Source organism: Oryctolagus cuniculus, chromosome 10 (genome assembly GCF_051225735.1).
Source record: "Oryctolagus cuniculus isolate XC-2025 breed Fujian yellow rabbit chromosome 10, ASM5122573v1, whole genome shotgun sequence".
Taxonomy (NCBI): Eukaryota; Metazoa; Chordata; class Mammalia; order Lagomorpha; family Leporidae; genus Oryctolagus; species Oryctolagus cuniculus.
This window is the reverse complement of record NC_142876.1, coordinates 48589948-48611814: the sequence shown is the minus strand read 5'-3', so window position 1 is coordinate 48611814 and position 21867 is coordinate 48589948. Positions and strand designations below refer to the sequence as shown.

Sequence of the window (21867 nt, the reverse complement as noted above, 5' to 3'; positions counted from 1 at the left end):
CCCACATAGATGTGGGGGCAAAGAAAAAAGGAGCCATTCTCCTCTGCTTTCCCAGGGCATAAGCAGAGAGTTAAATCAGAAGGGAAACAGCTAGGGATACCAACCAACGCCCATATGGGTTGCTGGTGCTGGAGATAGAGGCTTAACTTACTAAGGCGCTGACATCTGAAACATTTTCAAGTTTGAGGAGGTGAAGACAAGTTTAAAAATCATGGGCATTTGTCAAATGAACACAAGGGCTAGCTTGAATTCATCCCCACTGCCAACTATGAGACAGTTTTGGCCAATTAAAATATAATTATAGTAACAGAATATATCATATAAAGTGAAAATTAAAGATTTAATACTTACATGAATAAATACAGAAAACAGAGGATTATTACTGCAGAATTCTAAGTGTAGAAAGATAGAAATTATTTTTTTGTAATCACAGTTACAATAGTTTCAGGCAAGGAGTATCAACAAATGCCAAAATAAATGGGTTGAAGTATGATGAGAAACTGAATATTTAAAGAGTCTTGATAGGGGTCAGCACCGTGGCTCAATAGGATAATCCTCCGCCTGCTGCGCTGGCACCCTGGGTTCTAGCTCCAGATTCTGTCCTGGTGGCTCCTCTTCCAGGCCAGCTCTCTGCTGTGGCCCGGGAGTGCAGTGGAGGATGGCCCAAGTCCTTGAGCCCTGCACCTGCATGGGAGACCAGGAGAAGCACCTGGCTCCTGGCTTCGGATCAGCGCAGTGCGCTGGCCGCAGCGGCCAATGGGGGGTGAACCAATGGCAAAGGAAGACCTTTCTCTCTGTCTCTCTCTCTTACTGTCCACTCTGCCTGTCAAAAAAAAAAAAAAGGGGGGGGGGGTCTTGATAGATCCTTCATGAAATATTTAATGGTTACAAAGAGGAAATAGTTAATATACAGTGGAGAAACCTGAAAGACAAAGTCATAGCCACAGATTTTAAAATGTACATTTTCAGTGAAGGGACAAATCAATACCAGGTGCCTCCTGATAGGATATACTTAGAAGGACACATTATCACATCTGCTGTACTCTAGCAAAAATTGTATAGTTAGGAGCCATTAGTCAAACTCAAAATAAGGGGCATTGTACAAGATAATTGGCCTGAACTCTTCAATAATATAACATTAAGTCCGAAATGAAAACTAAAGATAATGTATCATCCTGTGTTGAATCCTGGAAGAGAAAAGGACATTAGTGACATAATTTGCAAAATCTGAAAAAGGCACTTAGATTAGACAATATTGCTTATCAATGTTATTTCCTGATTAAGATAATTATATGTAAGAAATGTACTGCATTTCAGGATAAAGTAGAGCGTAAAGCTACCTCCTGTAATGCCAGAATCCTATATGAGCACTGGGTCTTGTCCTAGAGACTCTACTTCCAATCCAGCTCCCTGCTATTGGCTTTGGAAAAGCAGTGGAAGATGATTCAAGCCCTTGGGTCTTTTCACCCAGGTAGATCCGGAGGCAATTCTTGGCTCCTGGCTTCCTCCTGACCCAGTGCTGTTTTGCAATCTAGGGAGTGAACCTGGGGTTGGAAGATCTGTTTTATTCTCTGTCCCCCCTTCCACCACCACCCTGTAACTCTGACTTGCAAATAAATGAGTAAAAATCTTTTGAAAAAATATATTGAATTTACAAATGCACTGAGTTATTCAGAGGTAAAGAACTATTGCATTTTATTTGTGAAAAACCTTTATTTGTGTAAACCTTGCACTTTATTTGTGAAAAATACTAAACCATGTTGTATTAATCTGTTTTGTGCTACTGTAACAGAATACCATAGACTGGTTAATTTGTAAACAATGGACATTTCTTTCTTGTGGTTCTGAAAGCTGGGTAGTCCAAGATCAAGACATCAGAAGGTCTGGTTTCCAGTGAGGGCCCGTTCCCACCTCTAAGAAGGTGCATTGAATGCTTCATACTCAAAAAGAACGCTCTCCCTCAAGTGGCAGAAGTGCAGAAGAGCCAAGAGAGAAATCCTACTCTCAATGCCTTTCAATAAGACTCCACCATGAACCTGAATCCCTTGGGATATTATTGCTTCAAATATTGTGACAATAGCCAGTGAATTTCAGTGTGAGTTTTGAGGGGGAGAAATATTCAAATCAAATGAGAGATAGATGGATGGATGATAGGAACAGGTTGAAAGAGAATCATGTGTGAAAAAAATATTAAGTCGGTGAATGTAGGGAGTAACATCAGAATAATTAGTCTGTTTTTGTATTAGTTTGTTCTTTACCTACACTAGACTGAAAATTTTCAAAATAATAATTTAAAAAAATCTATAATCTCTCTATCAATCTGTCATTTATCTATATCTTTTTCCCCAAACTATTGCTCTTTTTCCTTAACAGGAAACATACATTCTGACAATGAAAGGTTGCGATTTGATAGATGTGAACTGTGTCTGCTATGCTTCCTTCTTTTTCCACTACTTTGTATATGAAGTTTTATAATCCTATTGCAAAGCAGACAATTATTATTTTTAAAAATTGGCAAAGATAATAGTACAAACTAGAGCTAGCTGAATTTCGTCATAGGTAGTGGACAATCCATAACCAGAATCCGGGAAAGTAATCTCTTTAACGATATTGAATTCTAAGAGGGAAAAATGCTTTAAATATGCATTATTTTGGAGTTAAATCTTGAGAAATTGAGACCTCCAGGACAGGAGAGAGGATGAGGTAGAGAGGAGGTGGCTTCCTGTTTCTGGAGGAGAGGCAAAGTCTCTTGAGATATGGACGTTGCAGGCAAACAATGGCTGCATTTACTAGGCTGCTATATGTATGCTTACAGTGCTTGTAATTGAGGATGATTATGGTTAATGACTCCAGTAATGTGCACTTTCAAACCAGCAGGACAATGTAATTTGTATCAAACCTATTCAGTATCTCTTCAGGCATTTTGCCTGGTTTAATCTTAGCCCAGCACTGGCTGCAGAGGGATGCTCTGGAAGCCTCACAGCTGGCTCAAATTAAAGATTTTGTGGAATCCTTAGACCATCCTCCCCCAAACCCTTCTGTATATCCAGAAGTAAATAAAGCTGTTTGAGAATTCATGTCAGCTGGATGGCTCAGGGCTTCCCATAGTTTAATGTGACAGAACCAAGATCCTTAGTCCCCCAAACACTAGGTTTTAGCATGAAGAGAAGAAACAGAACATCTGCCTGTGAAATTCAGTGATGAGGTGTCAGCCAACAACAGCTACACTTCTTGGTAAAAAGGAGTTGTTTTGCATTTCACTAGACTGTGAAGCATAACATTCTGCGAGGCTTCTCAGAAGATGAAAATAATTAGATAATCAAAATATGTCCAGGCACCATTTGTGACTAGGAGAAAATCCTTTACAAACAATGTTGTTTGTGGTAACAACTCAGTAGTAATGTAGAAACTTAGAAAACAGATGAATATTTAAAATGAGAAGTTTTTAAAAAATATGAGATTAAGAACTATAAACATGTAAAAAAGAATGGAATCCTGTCTTTTGCAACAAAATGAAGGCAACTGGAAGCCATTATGCTTAGTGAAATAAGCCAGTCTCAAAAAGGGCAAATATCATATGCTTGCTCTGAGATGTGGTAGTTAATACAGAATACAAAAAATGTATAGGAATGAAATGGACATCTTGTGGTATGATTGCTGTTTTTAGCCCTTGTTTATAATCCCTTGGAACTGTGATCTTATTTCTTGCATGTTATGGTTACTGATGAATTATACTCTTGAATATAGAGAGGATTGAAATTATATCTATGCAAAAATTAAAGAACAAAAGGCAAGGAGGAAAGAGGAGATTTGAGGGAGGGAGGGAGGGAGGGAGGGAGAGGAGTAGGAGAAAAGTATGGTTATCTTCTTAGAACTATACCTATGGAATACATGAAATCTGGTCTCTATAATAATAAAATTAAAAAAAATAAATAAATTGAAAAACAGTATAAACATTGCTGGATCCTTTGTCCTTCTTTCCTTCCTGCCTTCCTGCCTTCTGCCTTCCTGCCTTCCTCTCTTTTTGTTTCTTTTGGCTGATTGCCATTTTAGGAAGCATGAAGGGATACTTCTTTTCTGTACTCTTGTGCCTGTAATTTTCACAGACTCTTCAGAAATACTGAAGAATGACCAGAGAACTATACATAAATGAGATGTAAAATATGGGAAGGGCCAAAGTCTCAAGATAATTATAATTCTGAAGACAAACAGCTATTGTGCTCCACTCCTCAGATTTGTAAGTACAGTTTTTCTTTCTGTGTAGGCAAGTACAAATCACTGCGTTTCATTAGTTTCAATCTAAAGAATTTCTGTCTATGATAAAAGTAAGAAGATATTGCAAAGAGGGCAATGTGTAGGCATATTGTGGATTCTGTGAAGGTAAATGGTGTAGAGAGACTGTTTGATATCTGAAAGGAACAATAGTTTTTGGTAACAAGTAGTTAAAAATATCAGTGTGAATAACTGAGATGATTATAACACATGATATGTTTTTCATACAGACATTTTTGACATCTATTTTATTTTAAATGCTCATAAATCAAATTGGTTTGCTCTTGAATGTTCATTCGTATAATATGGAGTGCAAAGTTCATAACATACATCTTATATCAAATTTTGGATTATGTTATTCAGTTCCTATAATACAACTTTGAATGTGAACATGTAATTGTTTGACTTTAAATGACTCAAGCTAAATTAACAGTAATTGGCCACATGTTGTCTAGCATGGAAATGCTGTCATTTCTTGTGTGAAAACTAATATTTTAAAGTCATTTGGTATAAAGACTCATTGGTAATTGTCAGAATTTAATGATTCTACCAGCTGACTGAAAAAAAGCCTCTTCTACAACCAGGTAAGATATTAATATGATAACTTTTTAATGTTCTTGTTATATTTTGTTATATATTCAGTTTTATGGTTCCATAGTAAAAAACCTAAGATATGCTAACTTCATAGAGATAGTGGCTTGCTTTAATTCATGGTTCTTGAAATTCACATCAAAGATCAGGGGATGGGGGCATTTATTTGGCCTCTGGTGACAACGTTCTTGCAGGCAGCATTCTGAAGTGATGCGGAGCATAGCATGGCGAGAACAGGGAACATGTCTAGCTACATCTATGTTGTCTCCTGCAAGCCAACAGGATTTAATCATGGGAGCGCCATCTAATTACCTAATTCAATTTAGTCATATCCCAAAGATCTCGGTTCCAGACACCACAATTGAATTAAGTTTCCACTCTCCTTGTACCATCAGCATAAAACTTTGGCACTTAATGCCCATGGTTTGGGGAGCCAAATATTTAAACCATGGAAATCATATTTTTAATGGAAACTGTTTATTGGGGGAAACCTGACAGACCAGAGGGAAGAGGCACAGAGGGAAAAAGAGAGAGAAGGAGAGTGTAAGAGAAAGATTCAGAGAGAGAGAGAGATCAAGATACAGACAGAGATCAGGAGACAGAGAGAAAGAGAGAAAGAGAGAGTGGAAATCATATTTTAAGACAGGTTTGAAAACTGCAACTCTTAAAGATTCAAAGGAGAGCTATTATAGTTCAATGTAAAATAAGATACATAATTGTTGAACTGATAGATTACAGTTAAGCTATGCAATCTATAAGAAAAAGTCTTTCAAACTTTTGAAATATTTAAAATATGACTATAATTCCCCTGATACTTCATTTAACAATTCCCTAATCTTCCTCCAGCAATTTGGGGGGGGGTTCCCAATAGTTTTATTGAAGTAATTTTCTCAATTTTATACATATATGCAGTTCTATATACTTAGGAGAGCTAAACAATGTTCTAAGGCACTTGGAACTGTACAAGTGTCCTATAATATTAAAACACCAGGTAGAGCATAAATAACATAAATACTAGTACAGAATAAAAGAAAGATTATATATTATCTTTCAGGCTACAATATGGACTACGTGTACATATGTGTGTGTACTTGTAGATATTTTTACCTGTCTAATGTATATAATAAGGGTACATATTAAGAACAACAAAGAGAAACCGTGTTATTAATAAGTGTGCAGTTCCAGTTGTTTACATTCAGAGATATTGTGGCTTTGTAATAGTTACCCCTCCAGCACTTGACTACCATCCCATCTTGACTGGTCTTTAGGGATATTGATGGCCAAGGCCTTGGATTAGCTCCCAGTCTAGAATGTTAAAGAATACTCATCTTAGGTTCCATTGGTGCTGGTGCTCTGCCCGTAACTGAGAATTTCTTACCAGATTCATCCACACAGGGACTGGAAGGGCATGGGTCTTTCTTTCCTTCAGTAGATGTGGCACAGATCCATGCTCTGTGCATGTTGACATTGCTCTGTGCACGATGAACAACAATAGCAAAATTTCTGCTGAAATAGCCCTGTGATATAAGTAGATATTTTTCTGGCTTTCTTGCTTCTGGGCATATAATTTTGAAATTGAAATGTTCTATGTTAAACCAATTTCTGCTTAAATTAGCTGGAATGGACTCTGGGATCTAAATTGAAGAAACTAGATTAACAAAATGTAAAATTTAAAAGTTTACTTTCATGTACTTGAACACTGTTTTTCATCCAGATGCTGTATTTCATGATTAGACAACAGCAATCCAACCAAAATTTTATTTTTAGAAACTTTACCTATGACTTCTATGCTGAATAAGTCAGCTGTTATTTCAGGTGTCCCTGGTCCCAAGCACGTTTGTGCCATCAAATTCTAGTTTGATAGGATCAAATGCAGAAAGATATTTTTGCAAATGTATGATGGAATCACAATGGCAGCCCTATCTTATCAAATTATCTGTTCTTCTGGAGACTAGTCTGCTTATGAAATATTGAAATCAAACTCATGTGCACTATCACTACACTTAATTGAGAGCTGAATTTCTTTAGAACTACCCTGCATCTTAATACCTTTGCTTTGGCCAAGTTAATGTCAAGTCCCATAGGTCAGTGAAGATCTATTTGCTCCTCTAAAGAAAGGAAAATATGCTTTTGTGTTCTGGTTCTAATTCTCCCTGATTCGTATTACATTCATTCTCCCATAGTTTGTTTCATAAACTTTTCTTTTTTTAAAGATATTCCATAACAGCTGTCTCCTTGTATAAAGACATTTTTAAATAGCATTATATATTTCCATTTCTTTGCTCTAAACTATTTCAATGTTATAAAACTTTCTAAAGTTGCAAATGTCCCATTTAATACTGAATTAATGCTAGAAAAATATTATGATGCAGCATCCAACAGTGTTCCTTTCTGATCACCTAATGTTTAAAACCAGTTGGTAGGCATTGTTTTTTATGTTCTTTGATGTTTTGCTGAATCAGAGGCAAAATCACCACTGTCTTCCTGTAATTATTTGAGCCTAGGAAAAATCATCATGAAATTCCTGATATGTAGCCACTCTCTACAGATTATACTCTTGCTTTTCAGATAGTCTTGAATTATCGTTAGGAATGACACGTGCTTACATTTTGACAGTCTTCCCGATCAAAATAATTGTAATAGGTCAGTGGAGAGGCAGTCACCATTGGTCTTTTCATGATATATAGCATCCTTGGACCTTGAAATAAGGGAACTGAAATGTTAACTACATTAATAATGTCATAAAAGGGGACTTTGGTGATGTATGAGACTGAAGAGGTCAGTCCACATTTATCAGGCCTCTAAGTATATACTGATGTAAAATGAAAGGTCAGACTAGCTAGATTAAACTTATGTTTCTCAAACATTTGGAACTGATACAATTCTCTCCCCCATTTATAGCATGCTATGTTTTATATGATGTGGATACACACAATGATAGTAAATAAAACACCAAATACTTATAGAAAGACTGACTTGGAAATTTCCAATCTGCTTTCAGAAAGGCACTAATGTGTCAAGTTTTCCTTCTTTCCTGAAGTTTTATTACTATTATTATTGTTACATAAGAAAATGTTTTAAATTGCCAGTAATTTCTTGGACATTTGCTTGTGATTACTTCTTCAGATAGCAGACTGTTGAAACAATCTCATCAAATATAGAAAAAGACTAAATTGCAACACTTTTTTTTCTCTTGGAAATTATTTTTCCCTAATGCCAGCTGGTAACCTTTCGCTGTTTGACACTCTGCACAGGGCATTCTGCAAAAAGGCACTTTTACGTTGACACTTCAGAGCCTACATTCAGCATATTGTGTGAATGGCTAGGAAATACTAGAACACTTTTGTTTTTAAAAATAAGTTCCTTTGAGAAAGAGAACATGCCTGGTCTCAGAATTCATTTTTCCATGCCAAGTGTGTACATTAGAAATACTCTTACATTCCCATTTTTCAGTTACATAGGAGTATTCACATCAAGTGCATTTAGTGATAGATTTTCTTTTTTAAATTCATCTTTTTGACAATTTTCACCTCTTGGCTTAATTCAAAATCAGTAATGCATTTTATAGTGTAAGAGCAGTATTGGTGGCAGTCAGTTTTCTCAATATTAAGGAAGAATTTTGTCAGCACTGCAACTTAAGAAGGATGCGGATGGTCTGAGTTAGGAAGCAGTTTTAAGCTCTGTAGATGGAAATGATAGAAATTTTTACTTTTTTAAACTTATCTTTATTGATTTCATAATATTCTGTACTTCTATTTCATAGTGCAAACCATAGTTTGCATAGATATATTTATTTACATGAGCATTAAAGGCATTCCATAATATTTATAAAATGCTTTAATAGGCAATAAATATAATCATCAAAATGTGTCTTAATTAATATTAAAGTCAGGAAATAACAAAAATTTTATTTTTTTAAATTTGTATATTTATCACATATTTACCATATTTCATACTCTTCATTCTTTTGGGTGGGCCTAAATTTCCATCTGGTTTCATTTTTCTTTTTCTTAAAGGACATTTTGTCTAGCATTTTTATAGTGCTGATGTGATTTATATGCCTGAAAGAGCCTTCCTTTTTCAAAGACAATTTGCTGGATGTAGTTTGCAGTGTTTTTTTTTTTTCCCAAGCACTCTAAAGATGTTGCTTCATTCTGAAAAACATGTACATAGAATTTTTAAATTGTCTCAGACATCGATTTTATGGGTAACAGTAAGTGAATCAGAAACACGTGTATTGTATTTTCTTCTGTATGAGGAAGACTGAAACCTTAGTGTCTGAAATGGTTGTTGAAATTTTCTTTTCTGTTTTTCGTGATTTCCTGACTGATGTGAGTAAAGTGATACAAATTTTGGAAAGTTAAAATAATTACTGATGGGGTTATTAGTCAAGGTTCTACAAAAAACAGAACCACGAGTTGTGTGTGTATGTGTGTGTGTGTGTGTGTGCAGGTGCATACATGTATGCACACACACAGAGAAGGTCATCTTTCTCAGATGATTTCAGTCTTTTTTAAAGTCCTTCAAACACTTCAACCACATTATGGAGGATAATCTATTTTTCTTTAAAATCCACTGATTCAAATATGAATCTTACTTAGAAATAATTTCATAGAAACATCTAGACTATTGTCTAACCAAACCTTTGGGCACCATGGTATAATCAAGGTGACACTTACATTTGACCACCATCTAAGAAATTATCAGTCTGTGTTCACCAATAATTTGAGTAATTTCCTGAACCTCTCTTCAAAGTAGACATTGGCATCAAATTTAAAATAATTTAAGGGAGGCCGGTGCCGCGGCTCACTAGGCTAATCCTCCGCCTTGCGGTGCTGGCACACTGGGTTCTAGTCCCGGTCGGGGCGCCGGATTCTGTCCTGGTTGCCCCTCTTCCAGGCCAGCTCTCTGCTGTGGCCAGGGCGTGCAGTGGAGGATGGCCCAAGTGCTTGGGCCCTGCACCCCATGGGAGACCAGGAGAAGTACCTGGCTCCTGGCTTCGGATCAGCGCAGTGCGCCAGCCGCAGGGCATCAGCCACAGCGCTCCGGCCGCGACAGCCATTGGAGGGTGAACCAAGGGCAAAGGAAGACCTTTCTCTCTGTCTCTCTCTCTCTCTGTCCACTCTGCCTGTCAAAAAATAAAAAAATAATAATAATTTAAGGGGTATGTATGCATTTGGTATAGACATGACACTTGTTAGGTTGCTTACATTTCTTAGAGTGTCTGGGTTTGTGTCCTGGCTCTACTGTTGATTCCAGCTTCCTGCTTATGCACACCTTGGAGAGTAGCTGGTAATGGTTCAGTTTCTCCTGTACATGATCTTAGCCAAAAGGCTGAGAAGCAATGGTTCAATTACTCCTGTAACCCACATGAGAGATGCAGGCTGAGTTCCAGATTCTGACTTCAGCCTAACCCAGGTTTGGCTGTTGTGGGCATTTGAGAAGTGAATCGATAGCTGGAATATTTCTTTCAGTTGCTTTCTTTTTCTCAGTCTGTCTTCCATTCATATAGACAAAACTATTAAAATATGAATATTCTTGCATTCCTTTTCCTCAGTTCTCAACAATTCTTTAATTGTGATATACTTTCATTTCCAATATGTGCTTTCACCATGTCTTTTTCTTCTTCTCAGCTCTTGAATCTTAGCAGACCAATGCAGAGCAGCATTCTTATTTTGATTACTTTTCTTTTCTTTTTTTTTTATTTTTTTTGACAGGCAGAGTGGACAGTGAGAGACAGAGAGACAGAGAGAAAGGCCTTCCTTTACCGTTGGTTCACCCTCCAATGGCCACCGCGGCCGGCGCGCCGCACTGATCCAATGGCAGGAGCCAGGTGCTTCTCCTGGTCTCCCATGGGGTGCATCCTCCACTGCACTCCTGGGCCACAGCAGAGAGCTGGCCTGGAAGAGGGGCAACCGGGACAGAATCCGGTGCCCCGACCGGGACTAGAACCCGGTGTGCCGGCGCCGCAAGACGGAGGATTAGCCTAGTGAGCCTCGGCGCCGACCTTGATTATTTTTCATGAGAGGGGAAGGTACAATGCCATAATCCATTCAACAGTTTTGAATCTCTAGTACCAGTTCATTAGAGCTAATACCCTCTTTAAGATTAATTTTTTGTACATTGCAGTATGTGTTTGTTGTGCTCATGCACATGTGTGTTAATTCTCTTCAGATAAAATGTATTTATTTTTCCAATATAGTATCTCTAAAGAAGACAGAATTTTTTTCAGAGCTCAGAGAATGTAAAGTAATAATTATATAAGTGGATATCAAGGCATTTCAAAGCTAATTAATGGTATTCCAAGCACAGAAAAGTGTAGGCAGAAATAAAAATTTGAGAAACCAGGATATAGGGTTCGAAAGTGTTATATTCATCCATAGGAGAGGGCCTCTGTAATTAAAAATGGAAGACAATTTCCTTGCTCTTTGTTTCAATATTGCAGACCACTGTCTGAGAGGAGACACTGTTACACTGTAGTAGAAGGCACTTCTGGAACTCATTTGTGAATCACAATGTCTTTATTCTGTATTGCATCTACTGAAAAGGGGTCCCTTAAAGCAAATATTTGGCAAAATATTAGTTTGTACATTTTAAGATATCACACTTGACTGCTTATTGAGCCTTAAAAATGTATTTAAATGTCTGAGTAGAAGCTTCCTATTATATAAAAAAAGATAGCAAACTTTTGAATATAAGTGTCTCATATGGAAACCAATAACAGTTGAACTATTTTAATCATGTTATATTTTTCTGTCTCCTGTTTCAAATGTTTTTACAAGGCCACTAAGGGCTCAGAATAGAAGGGATACTTAGTTGCAAAGGTACATCCCTGGGCAAGTGGCCAAAGAAGTAACCAGGTAACCCCAGCCAGACATTTCTGATGATATGTGATATCATCTTCACCATTTGTTTCCTGTTTCTTTATAATTTGCTCATTTATTGACCACTGCCTGACATTTATTACATTGTTTCCTCACCTCCCTTACTTATGCTTAGCCCAAAGCCCTCTTGAGCATGTTCTCCATGCTCTAGTAAAATTAATTTTTCCTATACTCCTGAAATGAACTCTACCCCTGGCTATGAGCTCATGATTCTGACATGCAGTTCTATTATTCAGGAATCACAATGTTCTTTATTGGTACCATCTGCACAGTCCATTGTTCACATCTTGGGTCTTTCTTTCTCATATCTGAACTTTTAGAAAGATGATGTGATGACAGCACCATCTGTGTTCCCAAGCCTTTCATCTTCAACCCAAGATGGGAGAATTTTTAAGTAATATCCATATCAGTATGGGTCAGTATGAAGGCGATGTGCATAACAATATGGACGAGTCCTTTGGGAAGATAACACAAACACTGGCAGTGATCCATATTCAGATATTTAAAAACTATAAGTGAGAAATCACTGAACATCTTTTATTTTTAAAGATGTATTTATTTATTGTGATTTGTGAAAGTCAAAGTTATAGAGAGAGAACGCGAGAGAGAGAGAGGATCTTTCATCCACTGGTTCACTTTCCTGATGACTACCATGGCCAGAACTGGGCCAAACTGAAGCCAAAAGCTTAGAGCTTCTTCCAGGTCCTCCACATGGGTGGCAGAGGCCCAAGCACTTGCGCCATTTTCCATTGCTTTCTCAGGCCATTAGCACAGAGCAGGATTGGAAGTGGAGCAGCTGGTGCATGAACTGGTGTCCATATGCAGTTTTTACCTGTGACCCAACAGTGCCAGCCCCACCAAACATATTTCTATCCCAAGGCCCATATTCTTTTTGTATTCTTTTACACAGGGTTTTTCACCCTGGAATGCTTTGTGCAATTGTTTGTGAAGAGTCACATCTTGGTTCTTTGGGCTCTGGAGCTCAGTCTTTTGGTGCATAGTTTTCCTAAGCCACTATCTTTCAAATTGTTTCCTGCTTCCTCATCTTCTTTTTCATCTATGGGGATGTCATAAGAAAATATATGGTGTAAAGTATAGTAGATTTAACCAGAATCAAAGTGTTAGAACTGATTTCTTGTTCTAACACTGGAAATAACTTCTAGCATTTGGGTCACATTAAACCATCTTTAGAACTGCATTTTTTCAAATGAAAAACTAGTGTAATGGGGTGGTAATTGTATAGCATCAGAATGTCAGTTGACTTTTAAGTTGGAATTTATCTTTTCCCTCGCATGTAAGTAAGATATGAAATGACATTTTGAAAAATCTTCAGCATTTTTAAAAGAAAACACACTGTTTTCAGTTTACTTTGTCTTTTAAAAGGACAGCATTTCACTATGATGTTTAGCTAAATTGTATGCGCTCTATAAACACTCTAGAGTTATAATAATGTTTTTCATTTAAAACACTTCAAGAGCTACCATGTGAGTTATATTTAAAGATCATTGTTCTGAAGCAATTGCATAGAATGAGATGCTAAGCTATCAACAGCCTATATTGGTGACAAACATAATTGTATATAAATGTTTTTATGTGATGCATAGACACGAGTATTTGACAAGTACATGTCATTAAATTCAAGTTTATTTATTGCTGCTGTTCTTTGCAAAGGATTTCATGTAAATTAATATTTTCATTGATTGATTCTTTCATTGTGAATACATTTCACTTATGAAAAGTCATATTAATCTGATAGGCTCATGGTTTTACCATTTTCCTTATTAAGGACATTCACTATTTATTCATTAAATTAACAGTTTAATTTAGAAATTGTCCTATGAATGATTTGAAGTGGTGGCATGCTTCCTTAGTATGTTTTGCTTTATAAAGCATAGCCTTTGTTTCTGGAACAATTGTACAGTGGAAATGCAATGACCTTGATTTACCACACATTTGTCTAAGAGAGAATTTAGTTTATTTTTCTTTATCATATACTTTGAATGTGTAGTGCTTTCCAGGCACTGTGATAAGCACTAGAAATACAAAGACAGAAAGATTGCCTTCCAGAAACTCACTGTTTTATGTAGGAGAGAAATTCATCAGGGCAGCATGATTGAACTTACTCTTACAAGGCAGTCCCCCATTATCCATAGGGAATACATTCCAAGACCTTCAGTGAGTGCCTGAAATCATAGACAGTACCAAGCCCTACATATACTATAATCTTTTTCTGTAAGATGTACCTAGGATAAATTTTATAGGTTTATAAATTAGGCAAAGTAAGAGATTAACAGCAATACTAATAATAAAATTGAATGATTATAAATACTGTAATAAATGTGATGTGGATGTAGTCTCTCCCTCAAAATATCTTATCTAGTAATTCCAAGCCAGTCAAACCTACTGCTGAATCTGTATAACTATACCTCACTTGCAGTAAATGTCTAAGCTCATTCTTCTTTTTTAAAATAAAATATTGTTTGTTTATTTGAAAGGATTTGAAAGGGAGAGCAAGAGGGAGAGAGAGAGAGAGAGAGAGAAAAGAGAGAGAGAGAGAGAGAAAGACAAGGGTTGTGAGGGAAAGAGAGCATTTCTAGCTGGTGATTCACTTCACAAATGGCTGCGGTGGCCAGGGCTGATCCAGGCCAAACCCAGGCACCTGGAACTTTATGTGGGTCTCTCACATGGGTGGCAAGGACCCAAGTACTTGGGCCATCCTTCACTGCTTTTCCAGGTACAACAGCAGAAAGTTGGATCAGAAATGAAGTCCTTGGTACTTGAACCCAGCACTGTGAGATGGGAATCTGGCACTGTAGGTGGCAGCTTAGCTTGCTATGTTGCAACACCAATCCCACACCCTTCTTTTTAAGATTATGTGAAATGGCCCAGTGTCTACAAGATGAGGTGAATGATATAGATATTATAATGCAGTGCCAATGTGATGAGGTGAATGATATAGGCATTATGTAGTATTAGGATGCTATTAACCTTCTGATAATATATCCTAAAGTAGTTTATCTGCTTCAGGCAATCCTAAATCATTGAGCTGGGTTAAAGCTGATGGCTGGATAACAAGTGCAAGACATACTGATGGGGTTGGGGATCCTCAATAGCTGAAGGGTTTTGTTTTCTTTTTTTGCTTTTGTTTTTGTTTTGTTTGTTGCTGAAAAGTTTCAGAAGCACATTATAATTAAAGGTTGTCCCATTTCTTTTAATTTATCAAAGCATTGCTGCAGAGGTTGTAATCCCGCAGTGATCAGATTGTTGACTTTAACGCTGTGCTCCATTTGAGGATTGTATTCCATAATATTGTCCTTTAACACCCACACAGTTGGAAACATACTGGCATATTTTGGTAATGCCCATGTTGATTGTCCTGCTTCCATTTCTTCTTTGCCTTGCTTTCTTCTGTAGATGACTCAATGAACTCTTCCAATTCCTCACTTGTTGTCATTGCTCAGTGATCTTGAATATGTTCTTCTAATTCTTTGACAAGCACATTGACGAATCCAATATGTTTTGTTCTATGAACAACTTTCCTAACCTCTCCATTGACCTCTCCATTGAGAAATCGGTAAACTCATTCATTAATGATTTCACTTCATACATTCTTATAGCAGATAGTTATAGTTTCTGCTTTTAACACATCCATTGAGGCTTTGATAAATATTTTTGCATCGGCCATAGTGAATGATTTGCCAACACTGCATTGTCTAGATGAGGCCTGCATCAAGTGCTGAGGAAATGTGATTAAATAACATCAAATGTATGTGGCCTTGATAAATGGAATAATGTCTTGGTCAAGGAGCTGGAGCAAAAAGGTTGAATTGGGAAATAAAAATACAACCACAATATATTATTTAAATAGTAAAAAAAAGTTAGGATGACCAGGTGCATTTTCTATATTTAAAAGGACTTTAAATTCCACCTCATCTTGTTCCAAGTGATTTTTATTTTATTTTTTATTTCTAGGATGAAGCATTGGTGAAATGATTCTATATACAAGATGGCTGTCATCTTGTATATACTTTCTGATTGGGATGACAGAACACAAGTAAGTTTTGTTTGTGATTTTGAAAGGAAAGGGACTCTTTAATCTTTATACAGCATCATCATTATAGGCCATATAGCATTGCTACAATGCCAGAGGTAATCTGTCTTTTCATGCTTCATGATGCCTCCTTTGCTCTTTTATGAATGTAGGTTCTGTTGGACATTTTCTTCCACAAGTGCTACATTTCATTGCAGTTGAAGACTTCCTTTTGATGATAGATTTTCTCTTTAGTCAACTTGTTCAAACTTGGAATGAGTCAGCATTTTCTTCATATGCAGCCTCGGCCTCTCTAGCAATTTTAGGTCAGTCCAACCTACGCCTAAACCCGTATAACTACTTGCAATAAATGGCCTGGCATCACTCCTTTCAGGAGATCCCTCGCTAAGATTTTCATACAGGCTCAATGATTTCTGTTGCAACAAGTTGCTGTCAGTTGAAACACATTTTCTGTTCCTGTGTTCCACTCATAAATTTTACACATCTATGAACTTTTTAAAAAGATTTATTTATTTACTTGAAAGTAAGAGTTTACACAGAGAGAAGAGAGGCAGAGAGAGAGAGAGAGAGAGAGAGAGAGAGAGGTCTTCCATCCACTGATTGACTGCCCAGATGTCCGCAATGGTCGGATCTAGGCTGATCCTGGCTCCGAAGCCAGGAGCCATAAGCCCAAGGACTTGAGATGCCTGCGCTTCAGGCCAGGGCTTTAACTCTCTGCAGGTGGCAGCTTTACCTGCTATGCAGCAGTGCTGGCCCCCACATCTATAATCTTAACTAAACACTTATTATACGTGGTAGGTATAACTATTTCAGTTTGTCTTATGACAGCAAAACTGATGTGGGTTCTTTTGCCTTCAGAATTTTATAGATAAGAGATTAGTTCTTATAAATCTGAGCAACCTCAACATGTGATTTTTTCATGGCTTATTAAGTATATAACTTTTACTTCTTTACTTAAACAAAACATCTTACAACTTTTTTTAGCATATCCAAAGAGCTACCATCACTATTCTTGCATTCCAGGACTATTAAGTGAACTAAATGTTACTTGGACACTAGTACTACAATACGGTGACAGTGGAACTATTAATCGATTACTAAGTGAATAGGAGGCATGCAGTGTAAACGGTAGGGATAAACTGGAAAAAAAGGGATGATTTGTGTCCCAGCAAGATGGAGCAGGATGGGGCACGATTTTATTTCCCTACTTAGGGTGCCATGCAACTGAAGATATATTATTTCTGGAATTTTCCAATTTATATTTTGGACTTGAATTAATGATAGATAACTAAAGTCTTAGAAGGGTAAATCACAGATAAGATGGGACTGCTCTGCCTCTTTTCTTTTCGGGTACCAACATGTAAGTAAATAAAGGTGAAGAAATGAATTCACGGTCGGCCTTCAAGCTCCAGCGACGCAAGATGGCAGCCACCACGGGCTCGGACAATTTACGAAAACAGAATATGCAGCCTTAAAATAGAATGTGGACCCAAATACCCAGAAACACCCCCCCCTTTTGTACGATATGTAACAAAAATTAATATGAATAGAGTTAATAGTTCTAACGGAGTGGTGGACCCGAGAGCCATCTCCGTGCTAGCGAAGTGGGAGAACTCGTACGGCATCCGAGTGGTGCTATAGGAGCTGCGGCGCCTGATGATGGCCAAGGAGACGAGAAGCTGCCTCAGCCACCCGAGGGGCAGTGCTATAACAACTGAGCAGCGGCCCAGTCCGGCCAGGCCCAGGCCCAGCCCAGGCCGCACCCTCCACAATAGGAATCTTCTAGGTTCATCCTGTAGGCCTCAAAGTACTGGAAAGGAAGCTCCCATGCAAAGGCGATTTATCTAAAGACACTGTAAATGACACTAATTTTTTGTCCATTTGAAATATATAAGTTGTGCTATAACATCATCCTGTCGAGTGTAACCACTGTCCACATAGCTGAACTTCAGGATCAAGAACACATTTTTTCAGTTGAGGCCCATCGTCAGTGGTGGGACACGGCTAACTCAACTGTGAAGACACATCACAGGGATCCTTGCTGCTGACGGCCTGGCCTGGGCCTCTGCTCCCCCCTTCCCGCGCCCCTTCCACGACTGCCCTCCAGCGTGGGCTGCCTGCTGAGAGTGGAGCTGACAGTTTCAGGGGGACTACTGTTGGGTATGGGGGTGCCTTGCACTCTGGTACCTTTCTTTTTCTTCTTTTTTTTTTTAATGTTAAATGATGTTCTTTCCAAGCCATTGTCCTCTCCCCTCCTCCACTCCCGCCCTGGGCTGAAGCATAGATTGTAACTCACCCCCACCTACCCCACCCCGTCCCCCTCGGAAATTGGCCTTCGGGGAGGAATTCAGGGCTTTCCCCGGATCTTTCTCCCCCCAGTCTTCATTGAGGGGCGCTGCTTTCCCCTTCCTCACGGCCCCCGGGGCCCTGCCACACTCCCACCCCGCATTCCCCATGCCCGTCCATGCATAGGTCAGAAGCCATCAGAGAAGGCTGGAGGGTCTCTGACGTCCTTCTTCGAGCTGGGACCCGGCCTGGGAGATGAAGGCCAGGCCGCAGCCCTGCAACCCTCTGCCCTTCAGGTTCTGAGGGGGGACAAGAAGGGCGGCGGGGTGCCCGCCCAGATCTGCCAGCTCCCCAAGTCCTTGGTGGTTAAGCCTGGGGAGAGGCCACACGGGGACATGCAGCCCACAAGAGCCCTCCGAATTGCTCTCTCCCTGTCATTGCTTTGGCTTTCCACTTGGAAGACGTTTTAAACAGGGCTTCCACTCACTCAGCCCTGCAGTGCGTCGTGTCCAGTTTGGAACCAGACAACTGGAGCAGAAAGAACCTTCGATCCGGGCACTTGGTGCTGGTGCTGGTGCTGCCACTCCCTCGGTTGTCCGCAGGGAGTGAGGGCTCCGGCTTGGCATGCGGCCACATGTTCCCACTTCCGGTCAGGACCACTAGATGCTGACTTGGGCATGCGCACCGACGTGACGAAGTTGCCGTGTCCCAAAGGGTTTTTTTTTTTTTTTTTTTAATTTAGTATTTGTGTAAAAATCTACCTTTTGAAGCAGCAATTTTAAGTGTGAGAAGCAGTTGTTTCCATTCAGCTTTTCGGGGGAACCAGTTCAAGGAGGCGACATCGGGCAGTAAAGTCTAACAGCAGTGTTGCATACGCAGCCTTTTCATTGTCACACCATTGACTGATTTTAATAAATTAAAGTGTGCGTTAAGATTTTAAAAAAAACGAATTCACAACCAACAGCATGGGAGGAAGTCTTCTTGGTGAATGATTTTAACAAATTTCTGGCAGGATAATAGAGATGTATGTGTGAGCAATTAATCAAAGAACAAAAAATTTCTTCTAGAATTCTTAGAAAGGGGCTCATAACTGATAAAAAACAGATTTCTTCAGCAGAACCCTCAGAGAAGCTGCAAACTAAGAGATGCAGGTACTTTGATGAATGTGCAGAAGAAATGTGTTTGAGAGGACAGTGATTAATAGAGATTTTATAGGGCAGAAGTAAACCACCTGCACATCTTGCTAAGTCTCTGCTCTCAGTGATCAGTATTGAGGACTTCAACCTATGTGCAAATCCAAATTTGACAAATCTGTCTGAGGAAAGTAAGAGTGATTACAAATGTAATAGAGACCCAATCTTCCTAGTACCTTATTATAAAGTTTGGATTAGCTACCCTGATTCACCAGAATTTCATGAAAATACTGCAAATATGAAAATGAACAATGGACATGGACTAAGTAAAAACTGACAATAATGAAATAGGAGTAATTTACAAAATCAAAAAAATTTTTAAACATATTATGGAAATACTCAGGTTAATTCAAGAAATCTCTGCACACAAAAACTAATAATAGCAATAATAAAGAAAAGAAAAATAATAAGGAAAAATCATAAAAGTCAGAAATTTGAAGTTGCTAATAGACTAACATATTACTTAGGAAATTGGGGTAGATACATATGAAGTAATTATTTGCTATAACTATAAAAAACAAAAAGTAAGATTAGTTTAGGATGTCTAACATTTTACTAATAGGAGTTCTTGCAAAAGAGTGAAGGGAACAGAGGTGAATGATCAAAGATAAAGTATGAAAAATTACTTCTAAAAGGGAGAAATATATCTAATTGACAAAAGGTTACCAAGCACTATTCCTAAAAATATCAACTCTTTATCATGAGATATAACAAAAACAAGCATCAAAGATCCTAAAATCACCTTTAAATGACAGATAATCAGACTATCATTAACTGACCATCATACATTAAAATGGAGAAATGCTTTCAAAGTTCTTAGGGGTAATGATTTTCAGCATGGACATATATAGCTAGCCATACTTTTCTAAAAATGTTAGAAATCAAAAAAAAAATTTAAAACCTGTAAGAATCCACTAAGATTAGTTGGAAAAAAAATCTGCCTCAAGAAGTTAATTGAGGGCTGGCCGGCGCTGCGGCTCACTAGGCTAATCCTCCACATTGCTGCGCCGAAACACCGGGTTCTAGTCCCGGTCGGGGCACAGGATTCTGTCCCGGTTGCCCCTCTTCCAGGCCAGCTCTCTGCTGTGGCCCGGGAGTGCAGTGGAGGATGGCCCAAGTGTTTGGGCCCTGCACCCCATGGGAGACCAGGAGAAGTACCTGGCTCCTGCCATCGGATCAGCGTGGTGCGCCGGCTGCAGCGGCTAATGGGGAGTGAACCAACGGCAAAGGAAGACATTTCTCTCTTTCTCTCTCTCTCACTGTCCACTCTGCCTGTCAAAAAAAAAAAAAAAAAAGTTAATTGAGGGTATGTTCTAGCAAATTAAATGAATAAACCAAGAAAGAATGTGAAAATCAGTAAATAATAAATGTAATACAATAGAGAATTCTGATATATGACATTGTAGTTCAAAAATCTAATTTTAGACCATTGGACCAGAAGAAAATGTATGTGTGTGTGTATACATGTAGTTTAGCCACACACACACAAACACATTGTGTGTTTTTAAATCAGATAACAAGTAACATTTTCTTTCTTTTACTGTTTACAATTTTATGATAGTCATAGATGAATTAAATGTGGAAATACTTTTAAATAGTTGCTCTAAATAGAGCAATTGGATCTGAGGGATATAAGGCAGTGTTAATGTTAATTTTATTCCACACTCTTTAGTAATATTTGATTTTTCAAACTTTTATATATTCCTTTTACAAAAACAAAGTAAATTAATGAAAGTAATTACAATATAAAAAGGTAAACTTATTGATATAAACACAAGGGTCTATGTAAATACTTTCAGAGAGTGATGGTTAATACTAATTTTTCTCTTCCCATATTTATTTTAATAAACTATTTAAAATTCAAGGTCATGAATTTGAGTTTTCAGTTTGGGAGACATAATGTACTTTCTGAAATTCATTAAGTCTAGGTGTTTATTTTTACATTGATCAGTGAAAGTTAATAAGGCTTAATGCTCATTTATCTCTTATGAGCATAACTTATTTTACTCTTGATTATTATTATTATTTATTAATTCTTGTATTATTTTGATATATTGCTGGTTTTAATAATTCTTTAATAACAATTTTCTTCCACTTGTGTGCTCTCAAATGTTTTCACAAAACATTTAACATTTTACAGGATAAAGTTAAGGAAAGATTGGGGCTGGCATGTGGCACAGTGGATAAAGCCTCCGCCTGTGATGCTGGCATCCCATATGGGCATTGGTTCGTGTCTCAGCTGCTCCATTTCCTAACCATTTCACTGCTAATGGCCTGGAAAAAGCAGAGGAAAAATGACCCATGTACTTGGGCCTTTGCCACCCACAAGGAGACCCAGATGAGCTTCTGTTTCCTGGCTTCATCCTGGTTTCGCCCCTACCATTGCTGCCATCTGGGGAATGAACCTGCAGATGGAAGATCATGCCCCACCTCCTCCTTTCTGTCTCTCCCTCTCTCTGTAACTCTGACTTTCAAACAAACAAATAAATATTTTTAGAGACATTAAAGATTAAAATCTGAATGTAAAACTATCATGTTGAATGCCACTTTAAACATTCTCATTTATGCTCTGCCCGAATACTCCCGAGAA

General features: G+C 38.1%; 1 pseudogene; it reads left to right on the top strand.

The window, feature by feature from the left end:
• Window positions 1–17516, top strand: part of LOC103349316 (ubiquitin-conjugating enzyme E2 variant 1 pseudogene) — a 103586-nt pseudogene extending 86070 nt beyond the window's left edge.
• Window positions 17517–21867: the final 4351 nt, after the last annotated feature.